Raw genomic sequence first — 16,571 nt, forward strand, 5'->3', positions numbered from 1 at the left:
CCTCAACGCAGATGATGGGGTGGCTCTGTTCTCTCTCCAGCCACACTTGCCGCCACAGAAGCTGAGAGGGTAGGATTGGGTCTCGCAGACCAAGGACGGTGCTGTAACCTTCCACAGGGATGAGGGTGGACAGGAGTCTGGACCAGACATCAGGAAGGCCCATAGTTCCCTTCCCAGTTTCACTCCCTGAAGGATGGGCCCAACCCCTTCTTCTTTGGAGACCTGTTTCCCCGTCTGGAAAATGGGGACAGCAAAGCCAGCTTGTGAGGTGGCACTTGCAGGACACTGCAAGCAAACAGAAGTCATGGTCACATTTATCACCTTCTGTGTTGAGAAAAGGAAAGTGTTGGTCAACAATTGCTCTTTCTTTGAGCCCCAGAGAATGAACTAGAATCACAGGGTGCACATGGATGGTCAGGGTTTTTGTTTTGCCCCTGCCATTGAGTAGCTGTGTGACCTTGGGCAAATCACTTAACATCTCTGAACCTCAGTTTGCCCAGCTGTGAAATGGAGAAAATACTTGTCCTGCCTGTCCCACAGTGACATCAGGAGTCTTAAAAAGCATAATGTTATATAAATCATCACTGGAGAGCTGGGCTTGTCAAGTAGGGACCCCAAATGATTTCTACACCCCCTTTCTTGTGTGAGTTAGCCAAGGTTAGACGCCTTCTTGGAATCTCCATTTTGACCAAAGGGGGTTTATGTTTTAAGGAAGAGGCTGCCTGTGGTCAGGGCCACTAGGTCAAGCTGTGACAAGAGAACTGTGACTGAGCATGGATCTGTGGTGGAAGGTGAGAGATCTATCCTGGGGCTGGGGATTTCAGAATGAAGATGCTCCCTTCTATAAGGGCAACACAGCCTAGAATGGGGTGCTAACTTCTGGAGACGGCTATAATTCAGCTCAGTGTAACAGTCACTTAAAAACTTTGGTTTAAAGCCCAGCTCTGTTAGTTTCTAGCTGGTTGACCTCAGGCAAATGACTTAACCTCTCTGAGCCTCATTTCCCACATCTGTGAGGCAGGGAGATATGGCTTCTCCGGCAGGGTTTTTGCGGGGACGAGAGGTAATGCTGCTGAAGGTCCGGGCATGGGCTCTGGCATGGGGAGGGACCCACACCTTGGTAGTTCTGGTCACTGGGTCCAGAGGCCACCACGTGGAGATAATGGTGCTGTTGCCTCACAGCTCAAACCCTGGGAACAGCCAGGGTGCCTTTCTTCTGCTTCACCCCGATGTTGTGGCTCCCGCCGACCAGAGAGGAGGTGAGGCTGCGGGATCCCAACCGGAAGTTGAAACCCTCTCTTTCCTGTGGGTATTTTTGAAACTGCTTTTCGGGCCTGTAGCAAATCCAGTTGGAGGCACTGGCGTGAGGAATTAGAGACAAGGCCCCTGCCAGGAGGTTTACCTTCCGGCGGCTTTCCTTCCAAACCCCCCACTGGCTCAGAGCCCCTAAGGCAGGAGCCAGCAGGTCCCAATGAGCCCCTGCTCCTGTCATTGCCCCAGGGTCAGGTAGGGAGCCAGGCAGGCCTAGGAGAGCAGCTGCTTCCCCAGGCTCAGCGCAGGCCGTCTGGGACCACGTAGCCAGCCCGCGGGGGTGGGGAGGGAGGGAGGCCAGAGTCCTTCCGAGCTGGGGAAGATAACAGGTTTTAAGGTTGGGGGAGGGTTTGGGTTTCACGGTGATGGTTGCATGCTACCCTGGAGAGTTACACTCATGGTGCATCTTATTTAGTCTTTGTGCTTTGAACACAGCATGATTCCTTTTGGCCCTTCCCTTTAAAAGTTCAGATATTTTAAGGAAGAAAAATTAGAGGATTATTATTACTTTTCCTATGGGGGCAAGTTTAGGAGAGAGATCTGTGCTCTCGAAGAAAGATTATGGGCACACTTAGGCTTCCAGACTCAGAGAAGAGGGGCCCCTAGTATCCTCTTTGAGTCGTGTGTAGGGGGTTGGTGGGGAGCTCTGAGGACCACCCACCTTCCCTGCCCCTCAGGTGGTTCTCAGACTGAATGCAGGTGCTGGGATGGCAGCCTCCCTTCCTCTCTTGCTCCCCGACCCCCCAGCCTCTCCCCTGCTGCCCACCGTGGGCCCCTCCTTAGGGTGTGCCCGTGCCCAACCCAAGGGAGACATGGCTCCCGGGGGGCAGAGCCGCGCTCACACTCCCAGTGAGGATGCCCTGACCACCACGCCTGCCTCCTTTTCAGAGCTGGGCACCGCTGTCACCTGTGGTACGTTCCCATCCCTGGAGATGGGGGAGGAAGGGGCGGCCCTGAGGGAGGAGTGGGGAAGGTCAAAGATCTTTCAAGTAAGGTAAAGAGAAGTGAAGAGAAGTAAAAGGAGGGGGACCTGAGGAGGGGGCCAGAGACCTGGTTTCCACTCACAAAGAAGTCCTGCACCTAAATAACTAGAGGGCATGGAAAGGAAGAGTTATTATAACCCCACCCCCCCTCCCCGCCCTTTTCTTTCCTCAGGCCTGAGTTCCTGGCAACGTGCTTTTCTTTTTTTCCCCCAAAAGGCCCAGCCTTTGTCAGTTCTGGACACCAGGACAGCTCTTCCTTTTTCAAGGCCCCCTGGCCTCTGGCTCCCCGTTGGTTGGGGGGCTTCAGAGGGCAAAGCAGGCAGGAGTGGTGCCCTCACCCAGCTGGAGGTGGGAGGTACAGAGGGTCTTCCGGTCGATGTGGATTTTCCCAACCCCACAGAAAAAGTGTCCTTCGAACTTAGTGAGATAAGCTGTTGAGGTCCTCCTGGTCTGGATGGAAGGACGGGGCTTGGTGGGGAAAGAGGTGGCAGCAAAGGACGGGCTAGATCACGGCCTGCAACCCTGGGAACAGAGGATTTCTAGGCGCTGCTTCCAGAGGGGTCGGGCCTGGGAGGCCCTCCCCATCCAGTCCCCGAGTCCAGGATGCCAGCATCTGGGACACCAAGAGAGGGGGCACCTGGCCAGTCCTCCCCACCGCCCGGCAAAGTGGATGGGGTTCCTCCTACCCCTGCTGTGTACTCCCCTTTTTGCGATCTTACCCCCACCCCCACCCCCAAAGGATGCGGTTGGATTCCTCTGGATGTCAGGTGAGGAATGGGGAAGTGGTGGGAAGCACAGAAACTTTCATTTGCCTCAGGCCTACAAGCCTCCCCACCTGGGCCCACAGCCCTGCTGGCTTCCTTGGGTCTCACTGGTCAGTGGTCAGAGGTGGGCTCTGCAGCTGTCAGTGGGTTGAGTTCCTGAACATTCCAGGGCTTGGGGGTCTGGTTATGATTCTCTGCAGCCACCAGCCCTGGGCGGGGCGGTGGGGGGGAGAAACAGCAGAACAGATGGGTTAGTTCAGGGCCTTTGAGGCAGCTAGAGCGGGGCTTTGACCCTGGGGAGCTGGGTCCCTTTCTAAGGAGGTGGGACAGCTGAGGTAATTGTTCTGAGAGGGAGGCCAGAGGGAGAGGAAGATGTCCCTGGGTGCTGCCTGCCCGGGTGCCCTGGCTGTGAGAGCAGGGACGCCCCCTGAGCCTCTCAGCAGCGGCTCCTGGGAAGCGTTGGCTGCGTGGCGCCTTCCCCAGGCTGCTGGGAAGAGAGGCCCAGGGAGCGCCTGCAGGGGACTGGGACTGGAAGGGTCTGGGCCTGCCCAGAAGGAACAGGGGCTCCCTGTGTGAGCGGAAAGCTTCGGAAGGGGCCGGGCTCCCGGAGGAGGCGCTCTGGGCTCTGAGTGAGCCCTGGTCGTGTCCCCTCAGATGGCTGAGGGGGCAGGACGGGGGTCAGAGGGCGCAGGGACGCCCCTGCTCACGGCCTGTGTTCCCAGCCCCCTCCCTGTCTTCGCTCCAGTGTTTTGAAAGAGGGTCATTGCAGGCTTTCCCCCTCTTTGGCCCCGCCAAGAGAAGGAAGTATTTGTGCTGATGGTGACATTTCCCAGGCAGGCCAGAGGAAGGCAGGGACCGGGACTGGCGGGCAGCCAGAACCCTCTTGGACAGGAGATACAATGACTAATCCTGACCTCTAGCCCAGGCAGCGAGCAGAGTGGCCATTCAGGATGGTACCAACCCAGTCTGGCAAAAAAGGCTGCTGTGGTGGGGAAATGAAGGGGTAAGTGGTCGCTGTAGGAAATGGGGGGGGAGGTGGGCCCCCAGGACCTCTCTTCTCCCTCAGCAACACGACCCCTCAAGTCTCCAGGTTATCTTCACACTCACTGCATCCCGTTTGCTTGCCTCTCTGCACCCCTATCATTCCTATCAATGTTATTAATATGGATGAGAACAGAGACGTGCACACACACACACACGCACACACACACACGCACGCACCCCTCGCATAACGAACTAAAGCGAACCTTATGTGTTGCTCCAGGACAAGAGGGAGAACTGCCAGTAACCAGGAGCTGCCAGACAAGATGCTTTCTTTCCCCCGGGTTCTCCCAGGCTGGCTCCCCCAGCTTCTAGCCCCTGCACAACCACAGGGAGTTGAAAAGGGAGCCTCGTGCTTGGAAAACCACTGGCTGCAAGGACTCTCTCATCTCTCCCCTTCACTCTCCCCTGCTTCTTTGGGGAAGATGTTTGGCAGTAGTTGGGAACCTGGAAAAAAAAGTCTCGATTCTGCTTTGTCTAAGGGATTGCAAAGATTTTATAGGTAGAACTGGGGCTGTGGGTTTTACTGACGTTGCCCTTTCATGATCATTCCCCACCGAGACCTTGGTTCTCCTCTTTCTTATCCAGCCTTCTCCCTTCCTGCACCTTCCCCCCCCACCACCACCCCCGTCCCTCCTGCCATGCCGGATGTTGCAGGACTGGGTGGTGGTGGAAAGAAACAGTAGCACAAAAGAAAAAAAAAATAACCCCCCTGCACATTTTCACCACGTAGTTGAAGAGGCCCAAATTAGGTACTAGTAAAAAAGGAAAGAAACACAAATATGTGAGCGAGAGCATGACAACAGAACAATCCCAGAGCAGAGGCGGTGGGGGCAGGTGGCTGGAGAGAGGCGGGGTAGGGAGGCAGAGTCCCGGCTCACCGATGCATCTGGTCCATGTGGCATTTGGGAAAGCAGAGAGTCACGCTTTGGCAAGAAATGCTCAGATGCTTAGGGAGCCTTTGTGCCTTGGACCGGGAAAGGGAGTGTGTCCATCCTCGCCCACCCCTCATGTGCCATGTTGGCCCACTCTGGGCATCTTTCCTCCAGAGGAAAATGAACACACTTCTTGCCTGCCATGATTGGTTGCTGGGCAGGCTGGTGCTGGCTAAAACACTTGGCCGGGTATTTCCCCAGATGTGCTGGGGAAATAAAGCACACCTCGGCCCAAAGTTGCTGCTTTTCAGCCCCCAAAATTACACTCCCCCAAGGGACCCTGGTCACCCTGGTGTGCCGTCAGGGGAGGTGTATGTGTGTCTGGGTCTCTCTGTTTGGGACCCATGTTCATCAGTAGAGGATGAGGCTTAGGTGTCCAGTTATTCTCACCCTCTGGGGGTTGGGGAGAAGAGAGCAGTTGACCTCAGCCTGGTTGCTTTTAAGTTTCCCAAGCACTGGCTGCCCTTGGAAGACGAGCATCCTTAACATGAACGGGAGTGAGACGATGAAGCCACCTGGGCTGGAGTATGTCACCAGCCAGAGGGACTCTGAGCCTGTGCCTCCAGATGCTGCCTTTCCACTCCTGGGACGGCGGGCAGGCAGGTGCGACTGGCAGGGCCTGATCAGAGGTAGAAAGTGACCCACGCAATGGTCTAGTCCAGTCCCCACTGGAGGAAGCAGAGATGAATAGTGGTGGGATGGGGGCCTCATGCATGGGTTGGGTGGACTCCCGTGGAGACCCCAGCCAGGCTGTCTCAGCTGTGCAGCGTTTCTGGCTTGGTGTGGGTGGGCGACGTGAAGGCATTTTCAGTAAATCTCCTATGCCCTCCTTTGGCCAGGTGTCCGTCAGACCCGAGTTTCACGCTCCGTTAGACTCCCGTTGTCTGTATTGACAGCACCAGAAATTGGCCATTTGCTCCAGCTCCCGCTTCCTCTGCACATGTCACAGCCAGATTCCAGCTGAGGAAGCCGCACCAAGTTGGCTCTCAGGCTGAGCGCCTGGGCTGGGGGAAGGCACATGTCTGCCTCCGGGTAGGTGTCAGCTCAGAGATGGCCTAAAGCAGCCTGCGTTTTCTCTTGGGGGCAGGCTCTTCCCTGGACGGCACGTGGCTCCCAGCAGGCGGTTTTGGTGATTTCTGTGGAGAGTCCAGGGACACGAGGCTTTCATGATGCCTGGCCGGGAGTCAGGTTTTAAAGTGCTTGAGAACCCGCAATGCATTCTGGAACTTGATCCATCCATCCATTTGAGAGCCTGTGGGCGAGGCTCTTCCAACTGACCCAGCTTCACCAGTCTCTTTTGCTGGCGGGAGGAGGGAGGGGAAGCCCATCTGACTTGGATCCCAACCAGGCCAGACTGGCAGCACGGCCCCCAGGCAGCTGGCCTTGGACCCTGAGCTCACAGCGCCCGCCCCCCACCCCCTGACCGGCCAAGGCTCCATGAAGGGTGGACATCGCTGGCCCAGTGGGCTGAGCCTTAAGACGGTCTCCCCTCCACCTCCACTCAAGTTTGCTCTCAGGCTGCGAATCCAGTCTGCTCAGACCCCTTCCCAGCCTGATGCTGACCCACTGGACCAATTAGGAAATGGAGGCCTGGGGGAGAGGCTGTCCCATCCACGTCACACAGTCCACCAGCACGAGAGCCAGAACAAGTCCTCAGACAGGTCTGTGCCTCCCTTCCCAAATGTGTTTAGACTGAGGGCAATTTAAAAACCCGGTTTCGATAACATTCCCCTCTGAGAGCCAAAAAGTGGAACATCTCTGCCAGGAAGCCTAGAGAAATTGATTTTCTTCTCGTAGTTGCCTAAAGCCCCACTGTGTTTCTCCTCAGAGAGAGGCTGGTTCTGGCGGCTTTGGTGGGCTTCCTGGGGTTCCTCTGGGTGGGCTGTGGCCCCTGGGGTAGGAAGGCTGAAGGGGTCCCTCAGGAGGGGATGGCAGGAAGCTGAAGCCTCTGCAGGCTCCGGTTGAGTCAGAGCGTGAGGAACCTGGGAATGGGTCCGTTTAGCTTCCACACTGCCTGTCCCAGCCGGTGAATAGACCGTGGGTGCCTCGCAGCCTCAGGCATTTACTGTCCCCAGATTGCTTTGGGCTGTGGTTGGAAAGGGGACCTCTGGAGGAGATGTTCCAATGATCTCCAGTTGCTGAGGATGCATTTATATCTCTAGACCTGCAGATAAGATGCAAATTCGGGGTCATTTCTTGCAGGTGTGGGGACAAGAGAGGAGGCCATTTTCACAGTGTATCCCCGTCATTCCGAAATGCTTTCTTGTCTCTTTCACCGTGCCCATCCCCGCCCCCCGCCCCCCCCACCCCCGCCGCCTCAACCCTTTCTAAAACTCTTAGTCATAAAAGAATGGCCAAGAGAGTTGACCTCCAGCAATAGAAATGCCTGTTAACAAGGGTCTTCCTTGTTTGCTCCCTCGAACGCCCTCCCCACTGGACCTTGGGATCCAATACCCCATTTCCTCCCACTGATGAGACAGCTTAGAGTCGTCCAGCCCTGAGCTGCTCGGGTGCTCTGACAGTGTCCAGGGCTGAGGCAGACACAGCTTTCACAGGGTTAGAGAGACGGGCTCCAGACTTAGGGAGCTGTGTGTAATGGTCTGAAGGAGAGATCTCCGTTGGCTCCTGTAAAAAGCCACCACAGTGGGGCTTCCCTGGTGGCGCAGTGGTTGGGAGTCCGCCTGCCGATGCAGGGGGCGCGGGTTCGTGCCCCGGTCCGGGAGGATCCCGCGTGCCGCGGAGCGGCTGGGCCCGTGAGCCGTGGCTGCTGGGCCTGCGTGTCCGGAGCCTGTGCTCCGCGGCGGGAGAGGCCGCAGCGGTGAGAGGCCCGCGTACCGCAAAAAGAAAAAAAAAAAAGCAACAGACAAACAAAAGCCCCCATCCCCTGACGATTTCAGGTGATTGTCACCCCTGTAGGTGCGTGTGCTCCACTCTTCTCCTCTGCCTTCCGGGGCTGCTCCTTTCTCCTGTGTGTTAAGTTTCCACTCTTTTGTGGCTTCTGGTGTGAAAAGTGCTGTGACATTTCTGCCCTGTCTGAGGGATGTTTTGAGTCTCTCAGTGTTTCGGTATCGGAGATGAGGCTGTGCCACGTCTCCCAGTGTCCTGAGAGGACGCGAGGGTCCTGTGACTGCCCAGAGAGCGGGTGTACTGTGAGTCTCCAGGAGGATCTCCAGGTTGGAAACAGCCCACATCTGGATTTGGATCCATTGAGGAGAACTTGCCCAGAAGTGGAGTCCACTGCTTCCTTCAGAAGAGGGCTGGCTGGGAGGACTGCCCATGAACCAGGACCCCTCCCTCTGCCCCCGCCTTCCTCCTGTCCTGACCGGCTTCTGGGAGGGGCGCCTGGGAGATGTCAAGTCCTGTAGCCAAGTTGAAGTGGGCATCGAGCAGCCTTTATCTTGGGGACCCCTGGACCTCAGCCCCTCCGTGGAGCCCTTGCACGTCCACAAAGACTGAGTCGCAGGCCCTGCCCCTTCCTTGCTGTGGTTGTATCCTCGTTCTGTGGTTGGTTAGCAGTGTCGGTGATCTACGTAGCGAATCTTTTTGTCTGCAATTTAGAGAATGTGGAAACAAATAAAAGCCTTCAAAACTCCTGGCAACTTTTGGTTATTCTCTCCCCCCCACCCCCCGCCACCCCCATCTTTAAAAATCCATCGCAAAGGCACAGAGCCTGTGTGAGTAGAGCCCTTTCATTCTGTGGTGTCCAGTGGGGCTACACGTGTGAGCGCATGCGTGCATGTGCGTGTGTGTGAGCACACGTGCGCCTGTGTGTCAGGCTCCAGAGAAACACTGGAGCTTACATGTTTGCAAGGAGACCCGGAAAGCAACACATTCCAGGTCCCAGTGGCTCCTGCGGGTGCAATTCTGACCCCGTCAGACACAGGCTCCAGGGAGGCCACGCTCACGGCGGCTTTCGCGGGCACAGCAGGCAGCACCGCCATGAGCTTCATCTGAGGGGCCCTCTGGGACCAGGGCAGGGCATCCTGAAGAGAAGCCCCCGGAGCTTCTGGGGGAGGTGAGGCCGATGACTCAGGATGACTCACAGCTGAGGTGGGGACGCGGTGGGGGAAGGAGGGACCTCAGGACCCATCTAGAAGCCAGCTGAGTCATTGCCCCTCCTTCCATCAAAGGCAGTGAGGTGGCTGCCCAGGGTAAGGAGCAAGAGGCTTTGCAGGAGGCATATCCGCCCTGAGAGTCCCCAAGCCTGCTTAGCGACCTCCACAAAGGAACAGCCTCTGGGGGCAGGACTTCTGAACCATGTGGAAGTGGTTTCCGGAGGCTGCAAGTTGGGAGTCAGTTTCCCCCACACACATTTAAGGTAAATAAGTAAATAAAGCCTCTAGCATGTGCTGGGCACTCAGGATACAGCAGAGAATCAAGACCCCACTCCCATGGGGCTTACGAACCACACAGGTAATAATGATACGACATCTGATGGACACAGCCCAGGGAGACATCCGGGGAGCCAGACCCCAACCAGGGACTTCTGGTCTCAGTCAGTGCGCTGTTAGTCAGAGTCTGCTTGTGCTTTTTTGAAGACACAGGTGGACATGGCAGCAGGGGAAGACGAGGTCTCTTTCAGTCCCTTTGCTGATTAAATGCTCCATTGTCCTTGAATAAGTCATCGTGTGCCTCCAGGCTTTCCCTTCCAAGCAGAGTGTAGGGCGGTTCTTTCTAGCAGAGGAGCTGTTGATTGTGGCTGCAGACATGGGCTGTCGAGCAGGTCGGTGGGCCGTCTCTGCGGAGGGAGTGATGTGCCCACCCAGGGGCCAGAGCAGAAAGGCCAGGCCTTCATCCGGTGTGGTGTCAGGTGGGAGCTGGGCTGGCAATGCTGAGTTGCTCATTCCAGCAGCGAGGGGACTCAGGCTTGTGACCAAGTTCAGGCAGGAAAAGATGGTACAAACACCCACGCACAGGCCTTTCATCCGCATGGGGGGCTGTGATGTTTCTGCTTTGACCCCAGGGAACCAGCTTTGCATCCCAGTCTCAATCCACAGTTGCTGAGAGAGGGCTTCAGGGGAGGCAATGGGTCTTGGGGCCTGGGAAAGTGATCTCACACAGACCAGACACTGATGTGGCTCTAGGGGGTCGCAGGGATGGAGGAGTGAAGGGGAAACCGGAGGGACCCAAATTGTGTTCAAGCAAATTCAGAGCAGAATGGATTTCCTTTGTTCTTTCCTTGGGGAGAGGAAAAAGCATGGGGCGGGGGGACTAAGGAGTGACCAGTGGGATAACCCCTCATGTTAGAGAGTCTAAGGGGGTGGCATTGTGACAGAGATAGTGTGAGTTCCCCTCCTTGGGGGAGCAGAAAGGAGTCGGAAGTTCTCAGTCTTACGTTATCTCCCTGGGTGACCTTTTGTAGATACAGGCATGAGAGTCTATAAAGCCATTCCCAGACTCAGGCAGGCTTGGGTAAGGAGCCAACAGATCAGGTAGGTACCCGTGCAAGCATCCGTGCGTTCTCCTGGCCTGGGTCAGAGGCCCCGGGACGTCCAACAATGCCTGACTCCAAGCAGCCCCTGGGAAGGACATGATTTCATGCCAGACACAATGAAGCTGGAAGTCTAGGTCATTGTACAACACTCTTTCTCCAAGTGCAGAGGCCTAGGCTTCTGGAAGGGGCCTTAGAGATGTCCAGGGGCCTCAGGGGGCAGGGGTGGATAAAAGGGTCCTAAGCCCCAAACCTGAACTCAGACGTTGACCAGCTCTGATTTCATGCATTTCATGTACTTCTGTTCAGCTGCTTTGAACACACACACACACAACAATGGGAAAACGCCTTTGGGATTCATGGCAGGAGGGGCACGAGGGGTGTCCCCTGAGGCTGCGGGAGGCCGTCGTGGGCCCACCACCCTCTGCCTGGAGACAAATGGACACAGTCTCTGCTCCCAGCTTTCCCCAAAGTGGGCCTGACAGGCAGGGGCGCTTCTCCCTTGGGTTTCTCTTAAGCAGCGCGGAGGAACATCCTTCACGACCAGGAGGTTTCACTTCCTCCTCTGCTGGGGGTCCCTGCAGCCTGCAGCTCACACTACCCTCCCTTCCCCCGGTGCCCCACGCCTCCCTCCCACCCTGGCCCGCACTGGCACTCTGTTGTCAGCTCCTCCGTCACATGCCTCAGCCCATCCATGCTCCAGCAGGGCCGGAACAACAGTGTGTTCCCAAGACGGGTGGGTTGAGAACGTTCCCGGGCTAAACTTTAGGTAATTAGCATTGTTAATGCTCGTTCTGTGATATTACAGCTTTGAGCCTCATTAAAGTGTTCTCCAGGGGGAGGCAAGCGGAGATCCAGGTGTCAGCTCTGCCGCTCACGCCATCGCCCGCCCATCTCCGAGCCTCTGCTCAGAAGCCCGGTTCAGCCCCGTCCCTCCCGCAGCGCCCCATCCCTGTCTGCTGGCATCTGGGCCGGGCCTGCCGCTCTCAGCTGGGACTCGCGCCTCCAGCCCCCTCTCCAGCGCAGCAAGTGCCGTGCCTGCTCTCTCTCCCTTCCACCAGAAGAGAAACGTGCCCCCAGGAGGGAGCAGAATGGCTGCTCTTGGTCCCTGTGGTCCCAACCCTGCTCTGAAAGAAAGGGGTCTGGCAGGAGCAGGCAATCGGAGCCTGCCCTCCGCGCCCCGGGGTTTTTTATCCAGAGCTGTTCCTTCCTTCACTTCCCACCCCCGCAGAGAAAACCCAAGGCGCTGTGCCCCCCACCTGCACCACCACCTCCTGGCTCGACTGGCATCTGCTGTGGCAGCCCCTCCTCGGAAAGAAACCCGAATCCCTCTGGCTTTAATTTCTGAGATTCCTGATTCCTGGGAGGGGAGGCAGGGGATGAACTATTTGCCAGACAGAGAAACATGAAACGCTTCTCAACCCCCTTGAAACCTTGAGGAGAATAATGCCAGCCCCTCCAGGGACTAAACACAGGCTCAACCCCAAACAGAGGGAAAACACAATTCCACAGAGCCTCCCTGGGGGCTGGGGGGGCTGAGGAGGGCCTGACACAAGGCCAGTCTCTCAGTCACCTCCCCTTTCTGATCCCCTCACACCTCTGCATGCTCTGTGTCCATGGAGATGCTCAGAGGGGTCATCTAAGCCAGTTTGATTAACGCAACTTGAACATCTACTGTGGGCTGCAGCCTTGAGGGTCACGTAGAGCTCTGTATCAACAATAGAACCTTCCCATGGGAACAGCATGCCAGCGGAGGGGGCTGGCATGTGCACAGGTGGCTGTAATTCAGGATGGAATGAAGGATGTATAGTCCTGAGTGTACGCAGTGGGGGAGAACAGATGCAGAAAGCCTGGGTGCATTGGAGGAGAACAGAGAGGGATGTGCAGGACTTCGACAGCAGTGACCTGGAATTTGGGAGTGGGCCTTCCAAATGGAGAGGACGATGGGGGCAAAGACCCCCTGCCACTTTATTCTAGGGACACTGGGCTGGTCCAGGACCTGTGTCTTAGGCCCTGGGACCCAGGCTGCCTCCCAGATCTAGGGCAAACTCTTCCGTGGAGCCCTAGTTGCCATCAAGACTGCACAGAGGGCCTTCTTCTGCAGATGAGAGCTGGTGTTGGAGGCTCTGAGTCCTTAACCTGCGAGAGATGAGTCTGAGGTCTTCCAGCAGCTCTCCTGTCATTATGTTTGGAATGTGGGCTTGGATCCTTGCAACCTTTACGCCTTCTCCCCACCCTCCATGCACCCTCCTGAAGGACAGCTCCTTATCCTACTCTCAGCTCTTTACATCTTAGTCTCTATCCTCTCTAGGTGGTTTCTTACAATCCTCCCTTCCCACAGCTACTCAGAGCTTCTCCACCCTTCCATTCTGTCTTTGGTCAGTGTATCTGAATTGTGTTCTATCTAGAATGTCACTGTCCTCCACTCCCCACCCTCTTGCACTCATAGTCTCTCCACCTGCAAACACTTCTAAGCCTCAACTCAGCCCTCTCCTTGTGGAACCTTTTCTGACTTGCCCGGGGAGCAGCCATCCTCAGAGGCTCCACCATGTTAGGTACACACCCCTCTGTAGCGCCTGGCACTCCTTGCCTCATTGGCGAGCTTTCTCGTTGGCACAGACTGTGTCTTATTCACGGTGGAATCCCAACTGCCCTGGTCTATATTCAATGAATGAATGGATAGATGGGTGGATATGTGAGTGAGTGAATGAATGAGCAAATCAGAGGAAATAAAATAGGGTGGGGTATGGAGCACAGTCTGCCTCTCAGACATAGGTCTTTTTCCTTCTGGGGAAAGGCCCTGGCAAAATTAGCAGCAGATCTGCCCTGGGCCTTGGGCCCTGTCGGGAGAAGGCGGCTCTGTTGGATGGGAAGGATTGGGTGGCTGGGCCTTTACTCATCTCTCTCGGCTGGGTGACTACAGCCCACTTAAAACCTGAATCCTTCAAGTCCCACTGCATTATTCACAGGATCTGTATTAAGTGGGCCACGCTGTGCTCCTCTTAAGGGAAATCCACTCTGCACTTAAAGAAATAATAAATTATGAAAATGATCTCTATGCTTCTCTGGGGTAAAAAGACCAGGTTTTTCCTTAAAGAGCTCATGAAGGACCGTGAAAAAATACATTATTACATTAGTCCCTAAACAGACAACCACACGCTAAAGCCATTGATAAAGAGCACCGAAAAGTACAAGGTTTAAAAGTGGTGATTTGTAAAGACTCTTTGATTTTAAAGGACTAGATAAGAATCAAGGCCCATCTTCCTCCAACTAGAACTGACTTTGGAGAGGAGTGGATGCAGCTTCTGGGGAGATCTTCCAGTTGTGCCTTTGTTGTTCAGTGGGTTGTGTAGGCTTCCTGGTGGAGGGGACTAGTGCCTGTGTTCTGGTGGATGAGGCTGGATCTTGTCTCTCTAGTGGGCAGGTCCACGTCTGGTGGTGTGTTTTGGGGTGTCTGTGGACTTCTTATGATTTTAGGCAGCCTCTCTGCTAATGGGTGGGGTTGTGTTCCTGTCTTGCTAGTTGTTTGGCATAGGGTGTCCAGCACTGTAGCTTGCTGGTCGTTGAGTGAAGCTGGGTGCTGGTGTTGAGATGGAGATCTCTGGGAGATTTTTGCCGTTTGATATTGTGTGGAGCGGGGAGGTCTCTTGTGGACCAGTGTCCTGAAGTTGGCTCTCCCACCTCAGAGGCACAGCACTGACTCCTGGCTGCAGCACGAAGAGCCTTTCATCCACACGGAAAAAGAGGAAAAGGGGAAAAAATCATAAATCTTGCTCTCGAAGTCCACCTCCTCAATTTGGGATGATTCGTTGTCTATTCAGGTATTCCACAGATGCAGGTACATCAAGTTGATTGTGGAACTTTAATCCGCTGCTTCTGAGGCTGCTGGGAGAGATTTCCCTTTCTCTTCTTTGTGTGCCTTTGTTGTGCCATAAAATCATCAGCTTTCCTCTAGTTATGCCATTTAAGAATATACACTGTAGTCCTGTATGCTTTCAGTTATGTCTTGAGGCCAAAATTATTATCCCTGGGAATACAGTTCCAATTACCTAATGGAAGTCAGGAAGAAAATACATTTCAATTACAAAAGTCACTGGACTCGGGACTTCTGGGGTTGCACAGTGGTTAAGAATCTGCCTGCCAATGCAGGGGACACAGGTTCAAGCCCTGGTCTGGGAAGATCCCACATGCTGCAGAGCAACTATGCCCGTGCACCACAACTACTGAGCCTGCGCTCTAGAGCCCATGTGCCACAAGTACTGAAGCCTACGTGCTCTAGGGCCCACGTGCTGCAACTACTGAGCCTGTGTGCTGCAACTACAGAGCCCATGTGCCTAGAGCCCATGCTCCACAACAGGAGAAGCCACCACAGTGAGAAGCCTATGCATTGCAACAAAGAGTAGCCCCTCGCTTGCCACAGCTAGGGAAAGCCTGCGTGCAGCAATGAAGACCCAACACAGCCAAAAGAAAAAAAAGTCATTGGACGCTAACACTTGGGGGCCCATTTGTGGACTGGAGGGAGGCACCAGGAAAGCTCATTGCTGCCTCAGTGAACACTGTGAAACTTGAAATATTTGGTGGAGGGGTTTTGGAGCCTGAGAATGCTTGGAGGGAAGACTAGCACTGTCACTCACAGTCACTGTTGGCAAGCATGTTACATTACCTCTGGGAGCCTCAGTTCTCTCATCTGTAAAATGGGTATAATGACACCCACTTTGTAGAGTTGCTGTGAAGATTGAAGACAGTGGCATGTGTGTAGTGCCTGGCACATAGGGTCCTTCTCCTTTCTCCTCCTATCACCCTCTCTCCCACCATTTAATGACAGCTGTGACAAAAGCTTCCATCTAGGAGAAAAGGTGAATAAGATCTTGTCCCTTAAGAAACTTAGTCGGCACAATAGGGCCGAGGAAAGTACATGGCTGGGGAGTCAGAGAGATGTGGCTTTGCCTCTTTGTCTCTTAATGGAGATAATTACCTCTACGTTTTATCTTGCATTTGTAGGAAGGTGAAATGAAATGACTCAGGTAAAGCACTTGGCCTGTACCTGGCACTCAATAGACGCCCACTAAATAGTTGTATGGTCGCATATGGTCAAGGTTACTCACAGAAATGAGGGGAATGTGGCAGAGGCCACAGAGGCATCAGATAATGTGCCACGAGAGCGCAGGGGGAGAGGACTTCCAACTGGAGAGAAAGCTAGGAAGGCTTCAGAGAGGAGGTGGCATTTCAACTAATTGGGACATTAGGTGATGGGAGAGAGATTATTCCAGGCATGTGTGGAGACAAGAAAATGTGGCTGGCCGTCCATGCTGGCCAGTGTGGACAGGAGTTTTAGGAGCTGAGGCAGGAAAGCCTGGGGCTGCAGTCTGACTTAGAAAGCCTTCAGTGAGAGAACGGAGCTGGGAGCTTCGATGGAGAGCTTCTAAAGGGTCACGAGCACGGGGTGCTGTGAACTGCGCTGAGCAGGCTGGATTTGAGGAGGGGCGAGGGAGGTCCCTGGCTCTCCAACCAGGGCCCTGTCAGTTAGAGCCTGCCGTTGACTTCAAGAGGACAGACCTCCTGGGCCAAGGCCAGATGCCAAGGGTGTGTGAGCGGGTGTGCCCAAGCCAGGGGGTTGGGGTTGAAAAGGAGGAGCGGGAGGCTGCAGCCCTTTGCCCCCCGCCCTGTCTACTGAGGGCTCCCCTCCCCTCCCTTCCTTTCCTCCCTTCCTCTTTCGTGGGGATTTTGCAGGCTGCAGGAGGGCTACAGATGAGTGCTGGGGAAACTGTGTCAGGAGCACAGGAGCAGACCTCCTGCCACGGGTGGGGATAGGAGAGGCTAGGGAGCTGGAACAGCCAGCGTGGGTGCAGTTGGCCTGGCCCCGTCCTCCTGTGAATCCTTCGGGGTCTGCAGCCCAGGGCAGGAGAGGTGTAGCTAGCGTGGTATCAGGGAGCTGGGCCCAGCCTCCGAGACTCAGAACTTGAGTGTGGTCAGGACCCTTGGATAACCTTTCTCTAGTCCGTGGATGGGCTTCCGACTTGGCTATAAAATTGCGTGTGTGCGTCTGTCTGCCTCAGGTTCTCAAAGGGATGGGTAGCATCCCCAGAGCTTAAACACCTCTTGTCCA

Source organism: Delphinus delphis, chromosome 2, assembly GCF_949987515.2.
Source record: "Delphinus delphis chromosome 2, mDelDel1.2, whole genome shotgun sequence".
In the NCBI taxonomy this organism is placed as follows: domain Eukaryota; kingdom Metazoa; phylum Chordata; class Mammalia; order Artiodactyla; family Delphinidae; genus Delphinus; species Delphinus delphis.